General features: G+C 52.4%; 1 long non-coding RNA gene across 1 annotated transcript; it reads right to left on the bottom strand.

Moving 5' to 3' along the window:
- Positions 1 to 14,383: 14,383 nt before the first annotated feature.
- Positions 14,384 to 15,601, bottom strand: LOC129054021 (uncharacterized). The gene is made up of 3 exons (XR_008518726.2): positions 15,543 to 15,601; positions 15,062 to 15,158; positions 14,384 to 14,901 (listed from the first exon to the last, which is right to left on the bottom strand). It is a non-coding gene; the product is annotated as an uncharacterized LOC129054021 (long non-coding RNA).
- Between the last annotated feature and the right edge of the window lie 769 nt (positions 15,602 to 16,370).

The raw sequence follows: 16,370 nt of genomic DNA, 5'->3' as shown, positions 1-16,370 counted from the left end.
ATTTTTCTTGTTAGATAGCTCTTTATTGTCATGAATTTGGTGACGAATACTTAGGGATGGTACACGCTGGTCAATAACTTCTAACTAAGATGTTTTCTTATGAAATGTATGTCTTGAACAAACTCTTAAATGAACTCATGATAATAGAATACCAGATCCTTATACTCAACAGTTTCTGTCTTCTACCAGACTTTTGCAGATACCGTAGTTGTCTTTAGGGGGTGTGTGTGTGTGTGTGTGTGTGTGTGTGTGTGTGTGTGTGTGTGTGTGTGTTTCTTTAGTTTTGTTACTTGATTTGTTACTTTTTGTTCGAGCACCGCAGCGGTGATGGGGACAAAAAGGGCTTGGGAGATTGGAAAGGAATAGCATCATTCACTTATTGGATAATAGAAAAAAATATGGAAACGATTCACTAGCTGCTGCTTTGTGACAGTGTTCCAGTCTATGGCGTTACTATGAAGAACTGAGCGTCCCCTTTTATTCAGCGGTCTCTCTGTTTCACTGTTCTGTGCTTGTGTGTCAGTAGACACACAGGAAATGTCTACCTGGGTCGTATGGTTATCAACTGAATAAGATATGAAAAAGCGTGGTCCTACTTCCGCCTCAACACCATACTGACTGTTGACATTTATTGTATTTTTCTGGGCTGACTTAATAGTTAAAACCTCAAGAGAAGGCCGGGCGCGGTGGCTCACGCCTGTCATCCCGGCACTCTGGGAGGCCGAGGCGGGCGGGTCACAAGGTCAAGGGATCGAGACCATCCCGGCCAACATGGTGAAACCCCGCCTCTATTAAAAGTAGAAAAATTAGCTGGGCGTGGTGGTGGGCGCCTGTGGTCCCAGCTACTCGGGAGGCTGAGGCGGGAGAATCTCTTGAACCCGGAGAGGTGGAGGTTGCAGTGAGCCGAGATCACGCCATTGCGCTCCACGCTGGGCGACAGAGCGAGACGCCCCCTCAAGAAAAGAAAATAAAAAAAATAAATAAATACATAAATGAATATCAAGAGAAAGTATAATTCTGAAGTCATAAGCCTGTGGTCGTTTTCTTGTCAGATACGGTTATCTTTGGGGTGGGTTAATTGTTACAGCAGTGGAGTTTTTTCATTGGATTTGCTTCTGAATCTGAAGCATTAGATTACTAAAACATTTTTTGATTTGTGACTATGTTGTTTAGTGGGTGATATCTCATTCTGCTGTAGTAGTTACATCTCCTGAAAGATGGCCAAAAACATAATAGTGCTAGCTATCGCTGACCAATGTAACAATCAACTTGCCGATACTGCCTTCTCTTCCGACGGCCGTGTTCTCCGTGACATTTTAAGAACTCAGTTCTTCATGAGACTTGTGTTGTTTTTTGATTTTTTCCCAAGTCTGGTTGATCCTTGTGTCGTTTGCTTTTTAAATGTGTATCGTCCGTTCAGCTATTTCGCAGGAGTCGCATTCTTAAAAAAACTTAACCGTATCAAAAATTGTGTTTAAAGGAGGATTATTCAGATCGGCAAGCTTTTACTAGGAAGAGTTTAAATGCTGACATATTTAGGTAGCTCTCAATACTGAGCCACTTTATTCTAACTACAAAATAGATAGCCGTTCTTTTGTTTTCACTTTGACTATCACTAGCACGGTGTTTAATACCTTTTCTTCATCTATAACACAATGATAATGATATAGGAAGCCACTCAAATCAAGCAGATATGTTGTGCTTTTAAGAAAAAAAAAAAAAAAAAAAGTCTTTCTGTGGCACAGAACGAGGAGGTGTGGCTGGAATCTAGAATCTGCAGTGAAAACCAATGAAAGAGGGCGAAACCCCGTGTCTACTAAAAAGAAAAAAATGAGCCGGCCACGGTGGCAGTCTCTCTGGTTCAAGTGCAGGAGAATGACTGGAACCCAGGAGGCAGAGGTTGCCGTGAGCTGAGATCACGCCACTGCACTCCAGCATGGGGGACAGAGCAAGACTCCATCTCAGAAACAAACAAACACACAAAGCCAATAAAGGTGTTTCATTCAACCCGTCAGGCTCAGGTCTCTCGAACAGGATACATCCGGCCCCCGGAGGAAACGTCGAGGGGTGGGGTGGAATCTATTTTGTGGCCTCAAGGGAGGGTGTGAGAGGTAGTCCCGCTGCAGGCAAGCGGTGATGGCCTAAGGAAGCCCCTCCGCCCAAGAAGCGATATTCATTTCGAGCCTGTCAGCCACCCGAGAGGGAGACTCGGGCTCTCTGCAGACCCCGCAACCCCCACCCCAGCCCCACCCCCACCCCCACCCCCCCACCTCGTGAAATGGGCTCTCGCTCCGTCAGGCTCTGTTCACACCGTGTGGTTTTGTAACCTCCAGCGTGTGTGCGTGGGTTGCTTGGTGGGGTGGGGCCGGCTGTGGACAGAGGAGGGGATAAAGCGGCGGTGTCCCGTGGGTGCCCGGGACTTGGGATGTGGGACGTGGGACGTGGGTGGGGTGGCCAGAGCCTAGGGAACTCATCGCCTGTCAGGACGTCTCCCCTCCTAGTCCCCTCTCTGACCTACGCTCCACGTCTTCGCAGTTCAGTGGGGACCTTGTGGGTGGAGTCACCATCCCTTTGGACTGTAGCCGATGAAGGCCGGGCTCCTAAGAGTCTCCCCGGAGTCGGGGCCTTGGCCAGGCTCACAAGGATGCTGACGGTGACGGTTGGTGACGGTGATGTACGTTGGAGGCCTCGGGCCGACGCAGAGGTATCCATTTGACCTCGGTGGGACAGGCCAGCTTTGCGGAGTCCCGTGCGTCCTTCCAGAGACTCATCCAGCGCCAGCAAGCATGGTCCCGAGGGTCCCAGCTCCCAGCAGAGACACTTTTGTTCACACAGGATCCCGGACAGGGAAGTTCTCAGCAGGCCTTAGGCCTCCTAGCCAAAAAGCCAAAACCACTTCTGGGATTTTTTTCAAAGAGCCAGTGGTTCCACAAGGGGCCGTGGGTACTTGTGGAAATGGAGAGAAGTGTTTGCGGATACATATTTGAGACCCAACGGGCAGGGCTCGGTCACAGGTCACGCAGGACACGGGCAGATGCACATTGAGAAAACCATCCCAGCATCCTAGGTGAACAGAGGTACGATTTTTCGAGACAGTCGAGGGAGAAGCAACCCCAGATTTGAGGGTTGGATCTTTATTCATATGTAGTACCTATGAGGTATCCAAGTCCAGAAATCAACTCGCCGGTTCTGTACAGCATTCTGTAGGGAGAGGAAATCTGGGATGTCAGAAGTTAAGAATTCAGGCCTTGGTAATGGATTAGATTAGATGTGCTTGAGCTTATTTTGCAAAAAAAAAAAAAAAAAAAAAGAGAGGGCGGGAGATAGCGAGAGCCAGAGACCGAGACAGAGAGAGAGAGAGAGAGAGAGACAGAGACAGAGACAGAGAGAGACAGATGGAGAGCGACAACGATACAGAAAGAGAGAAAGACAAAAAGAGAGAGAGACAGATAAAGAGACAGACAGAGAAAGACAGAGATGGACAGAGACAGAGAGAGAAACAGAAAGAGAGAAACAGAGACAGGAAGGGAGAGAGACAGCCAGACAGCCAGACAGAGAGAGAGAGAGAGAGACAGAGACAGAGAGAGACAGACGGAGAGAGACAACGATACAGAAAGAGAGAAAGACAGAAAGAGAGAGAGACAGATAAAGAGACAGACAGAGAAAGACAGAGATGGACAGAGACAGAGAGAAACAGAAAGAGAGAGAAACAGAGACAGGAAGGGAGAGAGACAGAGAGAGACAGACAGACAGGCAGAGAAAGAGAGTAAGAGTTAGACAGAAGGCAGACACACACACAGAGACAGAGACAGACAGAGAGACAGAGAGAAAGAAAGAGACAGAGAGAGAGAGAGAAAGACAGACAGACAGAGAGAAACAGAGAGAAAGACAGACAGACAGAGAGAAACAGACAGAGACAGAGAGAGAGAGACAGACAGACAGACAGACAGGGGGAGGGAGAGAGAGAGACAGGGAGAGAGAGAGAAGAGAGAGACAGACAGAGAGAGACAGCCAGACAGCCAGACAGCCAGACAGGCAGAGAAAGACAATAAGACAGAAGATAGACAGAGAGAGAGAGAGAGAGAGAGAGAGAGAAACAGACAGACAGGGAGAGAGAGAGACTAAGACAGAAGACAGACACAGTGAGAGAGAGAGAGAGAGAGACAGACACAGAGAGACAGAGAGAAAGAAAGAGACAGACAAAGAGACAGACAGAGAAAGACAGAGACAGACAGAGAGAGACGGAGAGAAACAGACAGACAGACAGACAGACAGGGAGAGAGAGACAGAGAGAGAGACAGACCGACAGACAGACAGGCAGAGAAAGGGAGTAAGACAGAAGGCAGACACAGTGAGAGAGACAGGTAAAGAGGGGGAGGGAGGGAGGGAGGGAGAGAGAGAGAGAGAAACAGACAGGCAGAGAGAGAGAGAGAGAGACAGACAGGCAGAGAGAGAGAGAGAGAGACAGAGAGAGAGAGAGAGACACAGACAGGCAGAGAGAGAGAGAGAGAGACGGACAGGCGAGAGAGAGAGAGAGACAGACAGACAGGCAGAGAGAGAGAGACAGAGAGAGAGAGAAAAACAGACAGGCAGAGAGAGAGAGAGAGAGAGACAGAGACAGACAGAGAGACAGAGAGAAAGAAAGAGACAGAGAGACGGAGAGAAACAGACAGACAGACAGAGAGAAACAGACAGAGAGAGAGAAAGACAGACAGACAGAGGGAAACAGACTGAAAGAGAGAGACAGACAGGGAGAGAGAGAGAGAGACAGGGAGAGAGAGAGACAGACAGACAGAGAGAGACAGCCAGACAGCCAGCCAGACAGCCAGGCAGAGCAAGACAATAAGACAGAAGATAGACAGAGAGAGAGACAGAGAGAGAAACAGACAGGCAGAGAGAGAGAGAGAGAGAGAGAAACAGACAGACAGGGAGAGAGAGAGACTAAGACAGAAGACAGACACAGTGAGAGAGAGAGAGATAGAGAGACAGACACAGAGAGACAGAGAGAAAGAAAGAGACAGACAAAGAGACAGACAGAGAAAGACAGAGACAGACAGAGAGAGACGGAGAGAAACAGACAGACAGACAGGGAGAGAGAGACAGAGAGAGAGAGACAGACCGACAGACAGACAGGCAGAGAAAGGGAGTAAGACAGAAGGCAGACACAGTGAGAGAGACAGGTAAAGAGAGGGAGGGAGAGAGAGAGAGAGAGAGAGAGAGAGAGAGAGAGAGAGAGAGAGAAACAGACAGACAGGCAGAGAGAGAGAGAGAGAGACAGACAGGCAGAGAGAGAGAGAGACAGACAGACAGGCAGACAGAGAGAGAGAGAGAGACAGAGAGAGAGAAACAGACAGGCAGAGAGAGAGAGAGAGACAGAGAGAGAGAGAGAAACAGACAGGCAGAGAGAGAGAGAGAGAGAGACAGAGAGAGAGAGAAACAGACAGGCAGAGAGAGAGAGAGAGAAGGAGAGAGAGAGAAACAGACAGGCAGAGAGAGAGAGAGAGACGGAGAGAGAGAGAAACAGACAGGCAGAGAGAGAGAGAGAGACGGAGAGAGAGAGAAACAGACAGGCAGAGAGAGAGAGAGAGACAGAGAGAGAGAGAGAGAAACAGACAGGCAGAGAGAGACAGAGAGAGAGAGAGAGAAAAGACAGAGAGAGAAAGAGAGAAACAGAGACAGACAGAGAGACAGAGAGAGGGGGAGGAAGGGCGTGCTCGAGAAATAATTACACATATTTTATAATGCTTTTGATCCCATGAACGGTGGCCGGGTTATACTTTGAAAACAACAACAACAACAACAACAACAACAACAGCAACAAGAGCAGCAGCAGCAGCGAGAGCAGCAGCAGCATTCACCTACGGATTTCTAGAAAATAAGATGTTATGAAGGATAGTACACTTCCACCGGCTCTCACTGCACGTGGAGAGATTCAGAAAAGCGCTAGTTAACAACAGGAGAAAACAGCAGCTAACATGTCTTGGGGAAAATAGACGTCTTCCTGAAAACTGGGGATTTCTACTTCACCTGAAAAGAAATACATAGGCAAAGGGAAAAAGACGAACAAACACAAAACAAGCCAACAAACACGGGCCAAGGCACCGTCCCTGGAAATCTTAAGTGAGCCAAGTGTTAGTTTTCAGAAAGCGTTTCTGTTTGGGGCAAATACTAAGAAGGCCCAGACTAGAGCTGTGACGCCTTTCCCGTTGTGAAACTGTGCCGGCTGGAGGGCGGAGAAACGAAAACATCCTGAGAATGGGTGATTGAGACCCAGCCAGGGTGAAGCTTTCCTAGGGAGGCAGGGAGGGAGGGAGGAAGGGAGGCCTGAGGAGGGAAGCTGGGGGAAAATCCCCACAACTGCAGACCCGCCCGCTTGCCCACGCGGGTCAAGGGCTATGCCATCGGCCCAAGCTGCCTCTGGGGAAGTGGGACCGTGCCGCCCCCATCTTCACAAACGGTGGCCACTGAGTGAGGCCTGAGGCCCAGCGATGCAAATGTCAGCCTGGCAAGAATGAGATCATCGCCGGCAAGGGGTGGGGGAAGGGGCGAGAAGACGGAGGCACACCGGGGCGGCTCTGGAAGGTTTCCAAGCAGGGTGTTGGGAGGCGGGGTGTGGGGGTTTCGGGGGGAACCCACCTCGCCGACTCACTAAATTAAGGTAAAGGGACGTGGGTAGTGGGGGGAGCCGGGGGGCAACTTGAAAATTAAACTGACCCTTCCTAAAGCCCAAGTAGGAGAGTCTATGCGCGGTCAAGAAACCAAAACACAAAGAAAACTCAAGCGCCGATCAAAGAACAATAGGGCCCCCGCCAGGGCGGAGGTTCCCTAGGCAACGAGGGAGAGAGGGAGGGGCCTCCAGAAGGGAGAGCGAGAAACCAGTTGCCCCAGGCTCGGTGCAGTCGGCGAGACCTCCCTCCGTGTCTCCCCGACTTTCAGAAACAGTGGCCGCTAGGTGATGCCCGAAGACAACCGATGCCCGCAAATGTCAGTCAGCACAGAAAAGAATTTATTTTTTCATTCATTCATTTATTTATGTATTTATGTATTTATTTATTTATTTAGAGACAGAGTCTCACTCACTCTACAGCCTGGGCTGTAGTGCAGTGGCGCGATCTCGGCTCCCTGCAGACTCCGCCTCCCAGGTTCAAGCGATTCTCCCGCCTCAGCCTCCGGAGGAGCTGGCATTCCAGGCGCCTGCCCCACCGCTCCCGACTCAGTTTTGTATTTTTAGTAGAGACGGGGTTTCGCCGTGTTGGCAAGGTTGGTCTGGAACTCCCAACCTCAGGTGATCCACCCGCCTCGGCCTCCCAAAGTGCTGGGATGACAGACGTGAGCCACCGCGCCCGGCCTTCACCGTTTCTTTTTAAGTCGAGGAGCTTATCAGGGAACTATGAGAAGTACGGACGCCACACGTGACAGGGAGAAAAGTCTGAAAATGCCCCTCGCATCCAAGTGGGGACCCGGCCTCGACCTCCCGAAATCATACACCGATTGGGGAAGCCCAGCAAGGCCCGTCTGTCTAGATTCCTCTCGGCCTCTCTAAGCACCTAAGCACGCGCTTCTCACTTTCGTGGAAGGGGCAGGGCCCTCCCCGGCACGGGGGGTCTGACGGACTGACAGAGAAAGAGACAGACATAGAAAGACAGAGATGGACAGAGAGAGATAGAGAGAAACAGACAGAAAGAGAGAGAGACAGAGACAGAGACAGAGAGAGAAACAGACAGGGAGGGAGAGAGACAGACAGAGAGAGAGACAGACAGACAGACAGAGAGAGACAAACAGAGACGGACAGAGAGAGACAGACAGAGAGAGAGACAGACAGGCAGAGAAAGACAGTAAGACAGAGGATAGGCACAGAGAGAGAGAGAGACAGAGGGACACAGAAAAAGAAAGAGAGAGGCAGACAGACAGAGAAAGACAGAGACAGAAAGAGAGAGAGAGAGAAACAGACAGAAAGAGAGAGAGAGACAGTGAGAGAGAGAGAGAGAGAGAGAGAAAGAAACAGACAGAAAGAGAGAGAGAGACAGAGTGAGAGAGAGAGAGAGAGAAACAGAAAGGGAGGGAGAGAGACAGACAGAGAGTAAGACAGACAGACAGAGAAAGACAGTAAGACAGAAGATAGGCACAGAGAGAGAGAGAGACAGAGAGACACAGAAAAAGAAAGAGAGAGGCAGACAGATAGGGAAAGACAGAAACAGACAGGGAGAGAGAGAGAGAGAGAAACAGACAGAAAGAGAGAGAGAGAGAGAAACAGAAAGCGAGGGAGAGAGAGACAGACAGATGGACAGGAAGAGAAGGAGAGTAAGACAGAAGACAGACACAGTGAGAGAGACAGGCAGAGAGAGAGAGAGACAGAGACAGAGACAGAGAGAAAGAAAGAGACAGGCAGAGAAAGACAGAGATGGACAGAGAGAGATAGAGACAAACAGACAGAGACAGAGAGACAGAGAGAGAAACAGACAGACGGGGAGGGAGAGAGACAGACAGACAGAGAGAGAGAGAGAGAGAGAGAGACAGACAGACAGACAGAGACAGAGAGAAACACAGAAAGAGAGAGACGGAGAGAGAGAGACTGAGAGAGAGAGAAACAGAAAGGGAGGGAGACAGACAGACAGAGAGAGAGAGAGAGAGAGAGAGAGAGACCGACAGACAGATAGGCAGAGAAAGAGAGTAAGACGGAAGACAGACACAGTGAGAGAGACAGGCAGAGAGAGACAGAGAGGGAGAGAGAGAGACAGACAGAAAGGGAGAGACAGAGAAAGACAGAGATGGACAGAGAGAGACAGACAGAAACAGAAACAGAGAGAGACAGAGGCAGAGACAGAGAGAGAGAAACAGACAGACAGGGAGGGAGGGGTACAGACAGAGAGAGAGAGAGAGACAGAGAGACAGACAGGCAGAGAAAGTGAGTAAGACAGAAGATAGGCACAGACAGAGAGACAGGCCCAGAGAGAGAGACAGCGAGACAGAGAAAGAGAGAGACAGACAGACAGAGAAAGAGAGAAACAGACAGAAAGAGAGAGAGACAGAGACAGAGAAAGAGAGAGAGAGAGAAACAGACAGACAGGGAGGGAGAGAGACAGACAGAGGGAGGCAGAGACAGACAGACAGACAGACAGAGAGAGACAGAGAGAAGCAGACAGAAAGAGAGAGAGACGGAGAGAGAGAGAGAGAGACACGGAGGGAGAGAGACAGAGAGGCAGACAGGCAGGCAGAGAAGGATACGGACACAGAGAGACAGACAGAGAGAGAGACAGACAGGCAGAGAAAGACAGTAAGACAGAGGATAGGCAGAGAGAGAGAGAGAGAGAGACAGACAGGGAGGGAGAGACAGAGAGAGAGAGAGACAGGCAGGCAGAGAAAGAGAGTAAGAAAGAAGATAGGCACAGAGAGAGAGAGAGAGAGAGAGAGAGAGAGAGAGAGAGAGAGACACGGAAAAAGAAAGAGAGGCAGACAGACAGAGAAAGAGACAGACAGAGAAAAACAGAGATGGACAGAGAGAAACAGATACAGAAAGAGAGAGAGAGAGACACAGACAGGGAGGGAGAGAGAGAGAGAGAGACAGAGAGACGGGTAGAGAAAGAGAGAGAGACAGAGAGACGGGTAGAGAAAGAGAGTAAGACAGAAGACAGACACAGTGAGACAGGCAGAGAGAGAGAGAGACAGAGACAGAGACAGAGAGAAAGAAAGAGACAGACAGACAGACAGACAGAGAACGAGACACAGAGAGAAACACAGAGTCGAACAGGGAGAGACAGGGAGAAACAGATAGAAAGAGAGAAGGTCCTAGCCCAGTAGCGATACAGTGCCTTTTCTTTCATTTTCTCTTTCTTTTCTGTTCTTTTCTTTTTTTCTTTCTTTCATTTACTTTTTATTTACTCATTTATTTATTTATTTATTTATTTATTTATTTATTTATTTGGAGAACGAGTCTCACTCTGTCGCTCAGGCTGTAGCACAGTGGCGCGATCTCGGGTCACCGCAACCTCCGCCTGCCAGGTTCAAGCGACTCTTCCTTCCGCCTCAGCCTCCCGAGTAGCTGGGACGACAGGTGCCCGCCCCACCGTGGCCTACTCAGTATCGCGTTATCAGTAGAGACGGGGTGTCACCATGTTGGCCAGGCTGGTCTGGAGCTCCCGACCTCGGGAGGACAGACGTGAGCCACCGCGTTCAGCGTACAGTGCCATTTCTCAGAAATCACTCAGGGGAACACACACTTCTAGGTGATGTGTAGAGATTTTATCGATGTACTTACTTACTTATCTCTTTATGTATGTATTTACTTTTTGCGTGGGGAGGTGGGGGGGACGGAGTTTGGCTCTCGCCGCCCAGGCTAGAGTGCAACGGCATAGGGGACTCAAGGAGTCCACCTATGGGAGAGAGGACACGTCATTCTGAGCATCAGGGCCGCAGCGAAAGGTGGCAGGGCCCACGCTTTGAAAGGCTGAAATCCCGGCGGCTCAGGCCTGTCGTCCCAGCACTTCGGGAGGCCCGGGAAGGCGGATCCTTTGAGGTCAGGGGTTCGATACCAGCGTGGCCAACACGGAGAAACCCCGCGTCTACAAAAAATAGAAATATCAGCCGGCCGTGGCGGTGCGCGCCTGTAATCCCAGCTACCGAAGAAGAATCACTGGAAGCCGGGAAGCAGAGGTTTCAGTGAGCCGAGAGAGCGCCACTGCACCGCAGCCTCGGTGACCGAGCGAGAGAGACTCAGTCCGAAAAAAAGAAAAGAAGAAAAAAAAAGAAAGAACAGGCCCAAATGCTGCACTGTCAGTGAACGTTAGTGTTTCGGGTGTTTCGTTTTATCTCTGTCTCTCTCTCTCTCTCTGTCTCTCTCTCTCTCTCTGTCTCTCTCTCTCTCTCTCTCTCTCTCTCTCTCAATCTCTCAATCTCTCTCTCTCTCTCTCTCTCTCTCTCTCTCTCTCTCTCTCCTCTCTCCTCTCTCCTCTCTCCTCTCTCCTCTCTCCTCCTCTCCTCCTCTCCTCCTCTCCCCTCTCCCCTCTAACTTTTATTTCTTGTTCGAAGACACATGTGCAAGAGTGTTATGTCATAGGTAAACTTAAACTTGTGACGGGGTGGGGGGGGGGGTTCAGTGTTCAGTGTGCAGATGATTTCATCACCCGGATACTCAGCGCCGTGTCCGGTAGTTTTCGTGTTTTGTTTTTTTCCCGAAGCTGTCTCTCCTTCCACCCCTCCTCCCTGAAGTAGGCTCCCGCGTCTCCGGTCCCCCTCGTTCTGCCCACGCAAGAACTCTCATCTATGAGTTCCCAGTTGTAGATGAGAACAGGTGGTATTTAGCCGACGGTTGTTTTCATCTTTGGTGGTGGTGGTGGTGAAATAGGCATGACACTAAATGGACCCTTAGGACGCTCCCCTCCGTCCCCACCCCGCACCCCCTCCCCCCCCACACCCCCTCATTCCCGCACCCCCTCCTCCAACGCAAGAAAGGAAGAAAGACAGAAATGAAAGTAAGAGGTGAGCCTGCAAGGTGGCGGAGGCTGGGGATCTCAAAGGGTGAGCAAGCGATGGGGGCCCGGGGATGTCTCGGCCGAGGTATCCAAAATAGGGGACCCACTTTCCAGCCCCAGCACACCCAGGAATCCTCAGCCGCAGCCAGCCTCTGGGTGGGGTTGCGCCTGTCAAAGCTTCTAAATGGAGAGAAGCCCAAGGCTATGGAAGGCATCAGCTCCAACTCCAGGAAGGGAATAGGGCTCTGTGCATATGAATGGGGCTTCAGAAGGCGGTGCCGCGGCTTCCAAAGCGATGCGCCTCGCCTCTCCTCGCCCAGAGCGAGACTCCGTCTGAAAAGAAATACACAAATCAATACTAAAAGAATTCATCCATCCATAAATAAGAAAGAAAGAAAGGAAGAAAGAAAGGAAGAAAGAAAGAAAGAAAGAAAGGAAGAAAGAAAGAAAGAAAGAAAGAGAGAGAGAGAGAGAGAGAGAGAGAAGAAAGAAAGAAAGAAAGAAAGAAAGAAAGAAAGAAAGAAAGAAAGAAAGAAAGAAAAGAAAAGAAAGAAAGAAAGAAAGAAAGAAAGAATCAGTCCAGCGGTCGTGGTCGTGAATCACTCCCCGGAGTCCAGGCGCAGTGGCTCACGCCCGTCACGCCAGCACTCTGAGACGCCGGGTCAGGAGGGTGGCAACAAAACGAGGAGACCCCGTCCGTGGAAAAACATTGAAAAATGAAGGCCGGGCGCGGTGGCTCACGCCCGTCATCCCAGCACTTCGGGAGGCCGGGAAGGGCGGATCGATCACCCGAGGTCGGGAGTTCGAGTCCAGCCCGAGCCACACGGAGAAGCCCCGCCTCCACGAAAAATACCACATCAGCCAGACGTGGCGGCGCCCGCCCGCCATCCCAGCTACCCGGGAGGCCGACGCGGGAGAATCGCTCGAACCCGGGAGGCAGAGGTTGCGGCGAGCCAAGATCGCGCCACCGCACCGCAGTCTAGGCAACCAGAGCGAAACTCTGTCTCGGGGTGGGGGGGAAAAAAAAACGGTCCGGGGACAGTGGCGCGTGCCCGTGGTCCCGGGTACCGTACTCTGGAGGCTGAGGCGGAAGGATCGCTCGAGTGCAGGAACGTCCACGCTGCAGTGAGTGAGCTACGACGGCACCACTGCCGGGGTGACAGAGTGAGATGCCGTCTCTAAATCAATCAGTCCATCAGATCACCGGGAGGCGCTCCCCGTGTCTCACTCTCAAAGGGTGTCTCTTTAGGCCAAGCACGCACGGTGCCTCACGCCAGTCATCCCAGCACTTTGGGAGGCCGAGGCGGGAGGAAAGAAGGAAGGGAGGAAGGGAGTAAGGGAGGAAAGAAGAAAGGCAGGAAGGCAGTAAGGCATGAAAGAAAGAGGGGAAGAAGGAAAGGAAAAAGAAGAAAGAAAGAAAGAAGAAAAGAGAAGAAAAGAGAAGGGAAGAAAAGAAAGGAAAACGGGGAGGGGGCCTATGTCCTCGACCGGTGACCGCCCAGGATACAGCGGGTCACGGCCGACCGACCGAAGCCTCGACCCGCGGGGCCTCAAGCGATCTTCTCCTCATCGCAGCCTCTCAGCCGCGACGACAGGCGGCCATCACCAGGCACAAGTCACCTTCTAATAATATTACGATTCTATCGAGACAGGGTCTCGCTGCGTCATCCAGGCCGGATCGCCGTGGCACGATCTCAGCTCATCGCCACCTCGGCCTCCCCGGTCGGAGCCACTCGCCCGCCCCAGTCTCCCGAGCAGTCGTGATCCCAAGCCCAGGCCACCAGGCCCGGCTCACCGTTCTATTTTTCAGAGAGACGGGGTTTCGCCGCGTCGGCCAGCGCGGTCGGTCTGGAACTCCCGGCCTGAAGCGATCCAGCCGCCTCGGCCTCCCAAAGTGCCGGAGTGACAGGCGTGAGCTACCGTGCCCGGCCCAGACCGTCTCGTTCATACATCATAGAGAAGGGGTTTCGTCAGCCGACGGGTGGAGGGCGGGGTGAGTTTCACTCAGCCTGCGTACCGGGGAAAGGGTAAGTGAGTGTGCTTTGTGAACTAGATACGGAAATCGTGTGTGTGTGTGTGACAGAGAGAGAGAGAGAGAGAGAGAGAGAGAGAGAGAGAGAGAGAGAGAGAGAGACCGACGAATCCCACCATGAGGACCCGGAAACGGTGTCCGATTTGGGTCCCCGTGTAGTCACCTGTCTGTGTGTAGGTGACTGAGGATTCCACAAATGAAGGTCAGCAGTATCTATGGAGCTGTTTCTCCCTCTCATGCGTCTCATCCGTGTGGTGGAGAAAGGGGAGAAAAGTGGTCGTGACGGGAAGTCGTCTTCACGCCCGAGGAAGCCGAAGGCAGGCCGAGGGGAAGGAGGGCATCCCACGTGACAGCTCCACCCCCGCGCACCCTTTCCAACGCCGGGGCCGCCGGTCCACCCTGTACGACAACCCACCCCCAAGAACAGCACGGTCCGGAGCGGTCCAGTCTCATCCCATCCGGCCCACCCGGGGCATCCGGCGGAAGTGTTCGCCGGAGGGTCGGAAAGCAGCGTCCACGCGGTTCCCCCGGGGTCTCCCGGCAAAGGCCAGCCGGGGGAGGGTAGCGGGACGTGACGGGGGCTGGGGGCACGCGCCTCAGAGCTCCCCGGAAGGCGGCAGGTAGCCGGCGGGGGACGCCGAGCCAGAGACGTCCGGCGGGATCTAGATCCGGAAGCCGCGTCGGTCCTCTCCCACAGCTCTCCTACGGAAAACGCCACAGCGGCGGCGGCGGGAGCCTCGGCCGGGGGAGAAGCGGGGACAAGGGGGAGAGGGAAGGAGGCCCTCGGGAGGATTCAGCCACGAAAACCCACTCAGCCAAGCTCCCTCCATCTCTCGGGGTCCAAGGGACACCCCGGGAGACGGCAAGAGACACGTTCACTCCGTGCTTTTCACCTCCGTCTTTATTTTTTTCATCTTTTCCATTTTACAAGAGGTGCGCATCTCAACAACCAGACGGTGGGTGTGAGGGGAGAAGCGTCAAGGGCAGGAGTTGGAGACCAGCGTGAGCAACTGAGCAACACAAGTAGGAGAGCCCAGCTGAAAGAGATGAAAAAGGAGGAGGAGGAGGAGGACGAGGCCGAGGAGGACGAGGAGGACAGGGGGAGTGGGTGGGGGGAGGAGAAGGAAAGAAAAGAAAAGAAAAAAAGAAAAAGAAAAGCAACCACCAAGAAAGTTAAAATCGTCCAACGGTCGGAAGCTCAAGACCAGGCTGACCAAGACGGAGAAACCCCATCCGTACTAAAAATATAAAAGTCAGCCGGGCACGATGGCGCTTCACCGTCATTCCAGCTCCTCAGGAAGGCCAAGGCAGGAGGATCACTCGAACCCGGGAGGCGGAGGTCGCAGCGAGCCGAGATCACGCCATCGTAGTCCACCCTGGGCGACAAGAGTGAAACTCCGTCTGGAGGGGGAGGGGGAGGGGGAGGGGGAGGGGGAGGGGGAGGGGGAGGGGGAGGGGGAGGGGAGAGATCGGTGAGACGCGTCTCAAAATTTTATCTGTTCGCATTCCGCGTGCGTAAAACGGAAAGAACCGACCCACGAGAAATACGACCAGAGCGTACCGTGCCCACGCGTGTCATCCCAGCACTCCGGGAGGCCGACGTGGAAGGATGGCCGGAGCGTAGACGTTTGAGATCACCTCGACGTGTGAGACGACACCTGCAATAATAATAATCATAGAAGTTTAAAAAGCGATCACGTGTGCCCAGAGCGTGGACAACAAAGCGAGAGCACACCCGTACTAAAAAGAAGACGATTGACAGACAGACAGGCAAGCAGGCAGGCAGGCAGGCAGGCAGGCAGGCAGGCAGGCAGGCAGGCAGGGAACTATAGAATGAGCCAGGTGCAGCGTCTCACGCCTGTCACAGCAGCAGCACGGGCGGCCGAGGCAGGCAGGCGGATCGCTCGAGAACAGGAGTCCGAGACCAGCCCGGGCCACACGACAGAACCCCAGACCCCATCTCACTCACATCCACACATACACAGATACCTGCCTCCCTACCTACGGAAAACGTGAGACATGAGGAAGAACATAAAAGTCACCCGGTGTGGTGGTGCACACCCGTAGTCCCAGGGAACAGGGACGGGAGGGATGAGACGCGGGACGGCCGCTCGGTCGGACGGTCGGTCGAAATCGTCGAGGCTGGGGTGATCCCGGGCGACGGAGGCAGAGGAAGACCCCGCCGGGAAGGCAGGGAAGGAAGGAAACCAATGAAACAAGCAAGCAAACGATGAACATGACAATGACCTAGAATAACCCATGAGAATAAAGAAGCAAATAAGAGGGTACGAATAAAGCTAAAAGGTAAGGTAATGAAGATGACAATCCACCGTTTTCTCTCCAGCCCAGCCCAGCCCAGGTGGAGTGGAGGCGCGCGATCACAGCCCACGTTCGCCTCTGCCTCCCGGGCTTAAGAGATCCCTGTAGTCCCATCCCAGCTACTTGGGAGCCTGAGGTCACCAGAGCCCAGAGTGAGAAGATCAGGCAGGCCCCAAAAGAAAAGAAAATAAATACACGAACATTGTTAATCCATAATAAACGAAGGATATACATATACGGGTATATGTAAATGACATGGGTTTTTACGTCATACACGTTCATCCATTAAAATTAACATCTATCCTATACACATGTGTGAATGATGGAAATGTCTAGTTTTATCACTAGATTATTTTCGTCGGTGTAGGTACGTGTCCGTGTGTCCATATCTATGTGTCTATCTATCTAGATAGATATACGTATGCTCACACACAGCAGCGTGCAGAAAAGAAGATTGAAAACAAGAAGGAATCGGCCGGGCGCGGTGGCCGACACCCGTACTCCCGGCACGCTTTGGGAGGCGGAGGCGGGGGAGGGGGAGGGGGAGGGGT

This window comes from Pongo abelii, chromosome 22, assembly GCF_028885655.2.
Source record: "Pongo abelii isolate AG06213 chromosome 22, NHGRI_mPonAbe1-v2.0_pri, whole genome shotgun sequence".
NCBI lineage: Eukaryota > Metazoa > Chordata > Mammalia > Primates > Hominidae > Pongo > Pongo abelii.
Note: the sequence above shows the minus strand (reverse complement) of the source record. Positions and strands in the feature narration are given on the sequence as shown.